The sequence below is a fragment of the Rhincodon typus genome, unplaced genomic scaffold (genome assembly GCF_021869965.1).
Source record: "Rhincodon typus isolate 14 unplaced genomic scaffold, sRhiTyp1.1 hic_rhity00006799, whole genome shotgun sequence".
Lineage (NCBI taxonomy): Eukaryota > Metazoa > Chordata > Chondrichthyes > Orectolobiformes > Rhincodontidae > Rhincodon > Rhincodon typus.
In genome coordinates this window covers 2,606-9,703 of record NW_025972437.1, presented here as the reverse complement: position 1 = coordinate 9,703, position 7,098 = coordinate 2,606, and the positions used below count along the sequence as shown (strand labels likewise).

The window sequence follows — 7,098 nt, the reverse complement described above, 5'->3', positions numbered from 1 at the left end:
AAACGTCAGCCTTCCTGCTCCTCTGATGCTGCTTGGCCCGCTGTGTTCATCCAGCTCTACACCTTGTTATCACTTGATTGCAGAGTTCCTTTCTCTATCCTGTTCCCAGCGATTCAATTCTCTTTGGCTTTCTTCCATTCTGTGGTCTTAAAGCCTTTAAAACTCCAGGTTGGCATTGCTTCATCACTCGTCCCTGATGTATCTTGTTTACTCCTTTTATTGATTTTACATTTTGGTTGTGATCTTTAGCTTTGTTTTTTCTCATTTGAAAGACATAATTCTGAGTTGTCATAAAATGCTTTACCTTTCTCCGTGCATTTCTCACTTTTAATTGAATTTTCCTTTTTCCTAGTTTTTGATTGAGGATACTTAATTCATATTCTGACTGTTTCCAGTTTGATTGATCGGAGAAATCAATGGCGTAAAGAGGCAGAGGAACATCAGAAGAACATTCCTGATCCGAGCATGCCTCCTGGACATACTAGGATGCCAGAAAATGAACGTCTGGAAACACTTAGTTCCCTGCAACAAAGTATGTGTGATAGCCTGTGAATCAGGAGGAGCACATCAATCAACCTAAAGTTTGTTAATCAATCTGTATTTTTTCAACAATTTCCTGAACACGCACTGCTGTGCAGACTTGGGTTAAGGACTATACATAATTGCTGCTTATTCTGCAATTTGTTAATGTAAAAATTAGTCTTTGGCACCTGTTCACCTTTAAAAACCAGAATTTTTTTTCAGGGTTAGTTTCCAGTGGAGTTTTGATGAGACATCTACTGCTCCGTCATCCTGACTAACCATTTGATATAAATGATGCAGAGATAATCAAACACTACAAGATTGGAGTTCTCCAGCTGATATTGGAACTTGATTTGAGCACAATATCTGTACCATAAAGTACATAAATACTTCAAGTGAACATCCAGGATCATGAATTTTGGGGGTGTCTCGTTACTGGAATCCTGTTGTTTGAACATTTTGTTCAGATACTCCAGTGTGACACCCATTGATGAAATGGACATATTTGCGATCTTTTGTTATATTGTGCCGATCAATTCTTGTCAAAGCTGTAGAAGGCAGGTGATAGTTTCTCCTGCACCAGCTTCATGTGCAGATATACCAACTATTAAGGTGTAATAGCTTTGTGATTTTGACTCACTCTATGATACACCTTTTGTGAGGAATTATTTTAAAAACAGTTCATCCAGATAGCAGTCGGAAAGACAGGTGGGGAGCCAGGCACAGTTTGCTCTCGTACCTTTTGTGAGTTTGCAGCTTTCATATGGTCCACATGCTTGTTAGCATGTATGCACCCTCCTCCCCCGCCAACACACAACACACACACACAGTCCAGGACAATCAGATGTGCCTTGGTGTGGACTCGTCTCCTCATCAGCGACCCTGCCAGAGCTATCCCTGTAGTTGCATGAGGGGTGGTCCAGTAACAGGAGCTGGGACAGTCTGGTATCTAGTGAAGCTGTACACTGTTTCATAAGCCTGCCCTCAAAGTTTGGACTGCTCTTTCTGCCAGACCATTGGATGATGGATGGTTTGGAGCTGTCCTTGTATGTTGAATACCATTTGACTTTAGGAGATACTCATTTCCTGCTGGTAAACAATGGCCCCTTATCTGTGACCAACACTTCTTGGAGTCTGTATATTGCAAAAAGTGCACACAGTTTTTCTATGGTTGTCTCTGTATTTGACAAATGAACTCTGCATATCCAGCCACTATGATTGGGTGCCCACAATGAGTAAGAACATTGAGCCCATGAAAGGACCTGCATAGTCAATATGTAACTGAGTCCAGAGTTTACCTGGCCAATCCCATGAACGTGGAGGAGCTGCTGCCAGTAATTTCTGTCATTGTTGCCACTCTGGGCACTGCCCTACCAACACGGCTATGTCCGCATCCAATCCTGGCCATCGATGTAACTTTGCTCGGGACAATCACTCTTGCTGTCCATAATAATATGCCATCCTCTACTGTGATCTGGTCTCTCTGAGTCCAAAAAGATTTCAATTCTGTTTGTGACGGCTGTTTGGTTTCTCCTTTCACCACCAGCTGTTTTAGTTTTTCCAGGACTGGATCTTTCTGCGTCCAAAGTCTAATATTGTCAGCTGTGACAGGGAGTGTGTTGAAAAAATTTAAAACCATCACGGACTCCTGCAGTGGCAGTACCACTGGTGGTGTATCAGCCGGCAGGAGGCAGCTCAATGCACCTGCGTTTGCTACTTGGCCTCTCCAATGCGACTTGCACTTAGAACATGTCAGGCATCACGTAAACAACTATTTGAACAAGCAGTATTTGTAGAGTTGCAGATGATTTGGAACCAGTGATGCAGATTTTGCTGGCAACAAGAAATAGATTATCTAAGATTTTAGGGTAGATTTGCAGCCCAGGTTGTGGATGTTGTAGTTGGTTGGCTTGCCGAGCTGATTCGTTGTTCTGCCGATGTTTCATTACCCTGCTGGGTAACATCATCAGTGCAGCCTCCGATGAAGCGTTGTTGTGTTTTCCCACCTGTTATTTAAACTGTAATGTCCGTTGAGCTGGATTACCTCACTTCCAGCTTTCCTTCACAATGGAGTGTATCCATTGCAAAGGAAAAGCGGAAGTGAGGTGATCCAGCTCAATGGACACCAGAGTTTAAATAACAGGTGGGACAACACAACAGCGCTTCATCGGAGGCTACACTGATGATGTTACCCAGCAGGGTAATGAAATGTCTGTGGAATAACGAACAAGCTTGGCAAGCCAACCAACCACAAGAAATAGATTGCTTTATGAACTAGTGACCAATTATTAATGACAGAGATATTTTTGCCTGCCAACAACTGCATGATTGGTTCTCGGGTAAATGAACAGCTTGATGATAGGAACGAGTTAGAGAGAGAGAGAGAGCTGTTCAGTTTTTCCCCAGTTCAGGACTGGTATTTCTGTTCTCTGCAGTCATAACTCACCTGAAGAAAATGGTGATTGTTCCAATAGTTGTCCTATGCTGTGGCTTATAACTGTGAAGATAGAGATTCTATTAGTAATTGTACAAACCTCTTTTTTTTTATTCTCTCACCAACCATTGAAAGAAATCAGAGAAAAATAATGCAGTGAACAGCAGAAAAGTCATAAGGATCATCTCAACAACAGTACTTGGGAACAAAAACTACTGAACTGTCTTTCCAGTTTTTCCCCAATTGTCCAAAATTTACACTGTCTGTGTGTAAGGGGGAATCTATAAGGGGAATAGAGTTTTAATGAGTATTATATGTCGAAGGTTTACAATTGTTTGTATAGCTAGAGTCTAATTACTTGCAATAAATAGTCATTCTTGCTCAGTTCAAAAATGAGGTCCATGTTTTCTCTCAATCAGGGTCTCGAAAGTCAGGTCAGTTCGGGAACTTTGTGTACTTTTTGAAATCTTCAACTTTTGTCATGACTCTGGGAATAGTGGTGCTTGATTTCCAACGTGCTACTGCAGTGAGTTTTAACAATTGCCTCGCTTTTTCCACCTTGAACAACAAATCTTTTCAGGTGTTATTTAGACTTGTGTATTTTCACCATTTTCCAAGGAGTGATATTAGGGATTGATTAAACATATTTGGAGCTGTTGTCTTATCATTGAGATTGCACAGGGGTATGGCTTTTGTAATCTATTTTAATTACACTTTTTTAAGCTTATTTGGTTTGATCTGTTCTTATCCTTCAGCCCAACAACAGCTGACCAAGCAACTGCTGTTGTTCCCTGTAAGAGTGGATACCATTGGCATGCGGAATCGACGTACTGACCTTGAAAAGAAGTTGGCTGAAATTGAAGAAGCTATTAAAATTTTCTCACGGCCAAAAGTTTTCATCAAAACCAATGACTGAGCAACTCGGTGAGGTAAAATTTAGCTACAGCATTGATTCTGTCAGAGAATATTTTATTTGTTACTTCAAATAACAGTTTTGAGCAAAATGGTTATGACCTGAAAGAGGGACTGCGTTGAGGTCTGTAATACCAAAGGCAAATCAACAGCTCATCCACCCATAATTGCTTAAACCACCAAGATCAGCAGGGGATGCAGATTGTCTCAATGGTTCCAAGTGGCTTATCTGATGACAGATAGTTCACAATCAGTTAGCAGTAGAGTCAGCATCACAACTGACCACAAACCTGGGTAGGAGAAAATTGACAAGGTTTTCAATCATAATAGACTTAAAATCAACAACTGGAATTTTTGTAAATAGTTCCGATAGAAAGACAGGATTAAGCTTGACTGCAGTGTGCTCTGTAGTCAACTGTCCCTCATTACCAAGACTCTGGTCCAAATGTTTGCATATGGGGAGCTGTTCGGGTGATGTACCACTCATGCAACTGTAACTCAGTACAGAGTTTCAAGACAGAACTGGCAATGGCCAAAAAATGGAGGAAATGGCCCATGCCAGTGAGGCTTCCTTCCCTTTACAGTTAACATATTTTGTTTCAGAACGCATTTGTAATTCAGCAGGTGAGATCCATCAAGGAAATAATTGAATTTTGACAGCAGTATGCGATTTGTATTAAATAGACAGGGAAATGTTTAGTTTTACCACATGTCTTAATTTTGTTGACTTTTGGAAACTGAGTACGTTTTAGTATTTCTGTTTTTAGAAAATTGCTTGCCACATTTCGCAGGTTGCATTATATAGACAATAATTACTTACTAAAGTGTAGAAACATATTTAATGTGTAAGACTATAAAAAATAGAAACAGTAGTACATCAATTGGCCACTTGAGCCTGCTTCACCGTCAATCGGATCGTGGCTGATCTGACACTTCTCGTGTCTACTTTCCTGCCCTTTCCCCATAACCCTCGACTCCCCTACTGGTTTCATCTCAGCCTTAAATATACACAAAGGACTTTGTCCCCACAGCTCTCTGGGCAAAGGATTCCAGAATCACTCAACAGTATGAGAGAAGAAATTCTCCTCATGTCAGTCTCAAATCGTTGCCTCTTAATTCTGAGTCTGTGCCCTCTGGTCTTACACTCACCCATTGAAGGGAAGCATTCTCTCAGTATTTACCCTGTCAAGCCCTGTTAAGAATCCTAAATGTCTCAATGAAATCACCACTTATTTTTCAAAACTCAAGTGAGTAGAGTCGCAACCTGTTTGTCTTTGGTCATAAGACAATCAGGGATCATCCTCCTGAACCTTCTCTGAATTGCCTCCAAAGAAATAATATATTTTCTTCAATAAGGAGACCAAAAAATTCTCTGTGGTCCAGATGTGGTCTCACCAGCACCTTGTACAGTTGCAGTAAGATTTCCCCAATTTAAAAAAAAGCTCCAGAGTTTGTCACAATGATCAGACTTATGAAAATACTCAGTACAATCAGAGGACATTTAAATCACAAGAGTTCCATCTAGTGGCAAATGGAAGCTTTGTATTAATTTGACATGACTGTAGAAGTAACAGCTTCAGTGGAGCAGTGTGCTGATAGTTTCACGGACAATCATAGCACAGGATGTAACATTGATGTGTCGAGACCTGGGAGATTTTTGGCGTCCAATTAATGCAGAAAGCTCTGGAAATTAACAGGTGATCTGTTAGTATCCTAACAGAAAATAGATTTTCTTTGTTAAAATAGTTGTTGGTTGAATTACCTGATCATTGGGGCACTATATCAAATTCTGGAAGGTGTGTGTAAGGATTCAGGTTCAGATGGAATCAAGCTTGACTGAAAATCCCTCTCTCTGAGGCAATGGGAGCTCAGCGCTCATGTTTAGTTGTTATGGCAGAGAAAGAAGCCATTTGGCTCATGGATCTCACTTTAAGCAAGACCATTTAAGTTCCTGCTGCTTGTAGAATTATAGGATGTTTATAATACTGCCTTCAGGAGAGGGTGACAAAAAGATGGAAAATGTCAGCATTAGTTTTACAAAGCTCATGATCTCGTTTCCCCATTTTTGTTTGGAGGTATATTTTGATAAGATGAAGATGCAAAATCATGTTTTATAGCCAATTTGTTGAGTGAATTGTCTGATGCCAAGTTTTTCAGTTTTTGGTTTTTTTTAATGCAGGCTTCTGGCTGAAAGCTACTCGATGCCAGGCACTGATCTGATCCTGTTGGGAACAAGGTGTACATTCATTCGTGGGTCTGTTGCTAACTTCTTCAGGCATGTAAATAAGTTAACTGTCAGATTTTAATCAATATAATTGAATATTAATTCTGTAATAGCAATACTTTTTCATTAAATTTATTAACATTTGAAAAAAAAGCGAGTTTTCATTCTTTCAGAGCTAGCTAACATTAAATGAAGGCAAACGTCTGGACACTCAACCATGTTTTCAAGGACAGCAGGTAGAATAGTACACCGTGACAATGATAATAACAAGATTACACAACCTCAAACAGCACAACACATCAATAATATTTATCAAGGTGATGTGTTATTTCCCCCCATTGTTTCTCCTTAGCCAAAAATATGCTGTCCTGAGATTTTCTCACCCTTATATCCTCGTTTTTGTTGAATTAAAACTCATTCATTTTCAGGTCACAAAGCTGTAGAGATCTCGAGTTTACTTTTTCTTTCTGTTTAATTTTTAAATGTAATTTGACAGTACTCGATGGTTGTGTAATGCTTTTAGGTTGTCCTGAAGACATGTTTAAAAACATGATTTCATGGAAAGTGAGTATCACTGTCAAATCAGCTTCTGTGTCAATCCGTAATCCCTTGCAAAAGTGATGGTGAACTGCTATAGTCCATGTGGTGTGGGTACAGCTAGAATTGTGTTCGTGAGAGGGATCCTGGATTTTGACTTGGTGACAGTGAAGGAATAGCTTCATACATGGTTCTAAATCAGGATGGTGAGTAGTTTGGAGGGGAACTTGCAGGTTGTGGTGTTTCCATCATCTGCTACCCTTGTCCATATTTGTGGTAGGTTGCAGGTTTGGAAGGTGCTGCTAAAGCCTTCTTGAGTTGTTGCATTGCATCTTGTCAGTGGTACACACTGTTGCCACTGTGTTTCAATGGTGGAGGGAGTGAATGATGGTGGATGGGCTGCCAATCAAATGGACTGATTAGTGTAAATACTCTTCATTATGGTTGGCAGCACCATCCAAGGCAAGGA

The 7,098-nt window shown here is 40.3% G+C and overlaps 1 non-coding gene across 1 annotated transcript; it reads left to right on the top strand.

Annotated features, from left to right (window-relative positions):
- Nucleotides 1-333: 333 nt before the first annotated feature.
- On the top strand, nucleotides 334-6,245 carry LOC109927976. Its single transcript, XR_007261572.1, has 3 exons — nucleotides 334-532; nucleotides 3,712-3,885; nucleotides 6,048-6,245. It is a non-coding gene; the product is annotated as an uncharacterized LOC109927976 (transcript).
- Nucleotides 6,246-7,098: the final 853 nt, after the last annotated feature.